At 41.4% G+C, this 1,629-nt stretch overlaps 2 long non-coding RNA genes across 2 annotated transcripts in view; both read right to left on the reverse strand.

Annotated features, from left to right (window-relative positions):
• The window catches only part of LOC102768039, a 603,801-nt gene that overhangs the window by 530,929 nt on the left and 71,243 nt on the right, over positions 1-1,629 (reverse strand). The gene's annotated exons all lie outside the window — the stretch shown is intronic.
• Positions 45-1,629, reverse strand: part of LOC107181713 — a 10,647-nt gene continuing 9,062 nt past the window's right edge. The window contains exon 3 of the long non-coding RNA XR_001512414.1: positions 45-116. This is a non-coding gene — a long non-coding RNA (uncharacterized LOC107181713). The remainder of the gene's footprint in view (positions 117-1,629) is intronic.

The raw sequence follows: 1,629 nt of genomic DNA on the forward strand, positions 1-1,629 counted from the left end.
TACCCAGCAAATATATAATATAATTTAGAACAGGGGTTGGCCCTCAAAATCATTCAGCCTGGCCCTGTCAAGGCATTGGGGGTGAATTAATTAAATGTTTGACCAAATATAGCAGGCTACTTTTTAAACTGTATGGCCCACACATGATGTTATAAATATCCAAGTGGCCTTTGGCAGAAAAAAGGTTCCTCACCCCTGGTCAGACTGAAATAAATATCTGATTTTTCTCTGGCTTTGGTCTAGACCAGGGGTGAGGAATGTCCCGCCCATGGGCCGTATAAGGTCTGGCCCTGCCAAGGCATTGGGGGTGAATTAATTAAATGTTTGACCAAATATAGCAGGCTACTTTTTAAACTGTATGGCCCACACATGATGTTATAAATATCCAAGTGGCCTTTGGCAGAAAAAAGGTTCCTCACCCCTGGTCAGACTGAAAGTTGTAGTTTATTTTACTAGTACTTGATAAATACCTGTGTCTTTTGGAATGTGATCTGAGACAATGCTTTTGAGATAAATGGGGCTAATATTTTCTATTGGTCTTCCTGAAGTTTTTGATCCACTGAGAGGGACACTAAGGAAATTTGCCTGCCTCATTGATGGACCGATGGCATATGTTAGGCTTGTGTTTTTGATAAAATCTATACATACAGGGCAAAATATAGAAAGCCTCCCCATCCTTCAGAGACAAAGCCCCACTCAGGGTGTACAACATGGCCAGCAGCATACAGCAGCATTTCAGCCCATCCACACCCCCCAGATTGGCACCTTTGTTCAACTGTAGGGGTAGTCTGGATACCTATGCCCTGTTCTTCCTTATTCACTTGGTGTTTTTGCTTCCCTTTTCCCCTTAAAATAATCCCCATCTGATGAAGGGTTCCTGAGATATAAGGCACATCCATAGATACCCATGAATGGAGTGCAAAGGATTCATCAACCCCTGAAACTGGGTGCAAAATGAGACCTCCGTGTGCACGTGCCTGTTTCTATGAGAAGAGGTTCCCAGAACTTTGATGCCAGGTTAAAAAGGCTGTTTTGAGTTTTTATACCAGGAAATGAAGGAATTAATATAATAAAGTATACATATTTGCATAACTACTGCATATTTTCTTCCTAAATCACCTTCAACAGTTTATCCCAATCACTAGGCTTTTCATTGCCATAAAGCAATGTTCAGATTTTAAATGTGCTAACAAGTCACCTGGGGAAGTTGAGAAAACTGCATCTTCCTGATCCCCACCCTAAGCCAGCCCAGGAGAGAGCCCAGGAATCAGCATGTTTTGCAAGTGCCTGCTTTGCAAGTGCAGATGGTTGGAGAAGCGAGCTTTGGGAAACATGCCTGATCCAACAACAGGCAGGAATCAATGCACATGGATTCAACTACTCAAGGGAAAAAATAACTGTATTTGTTTCTTTGGAAAAGTAGGACCTTGGAAATCTTGGCGTAGATTACTCTGTGAGCCACAAGGAAATTAGAAAGATCTCTTGTTTTTTTTCCCCAGTAATCACTTTCTTGACAGTTCCTGCAGCATGTTAAGATGGCTATTATTGATGACTCTTATTACCCTTTCCTACGCAATAAAACACAGAAGAGATGAGTATATTTTAAAACAACACAGCAAAGACTCAGAA

This window comes from Myotis davidii, unplaced genomic scaffold, assembly GCF_000327345.1.
Source record: "Myotis davidii unplaced genomic scaffold, ASM32734v1 scaffold189, whole genome shotgun sequence".
NCBI classification, from domain to species: Eukaryota; Metazoa; Chordata; class Mammalia; order Chiroptera; family Vespertilionidae; genus Myotis; species Myotis davidii.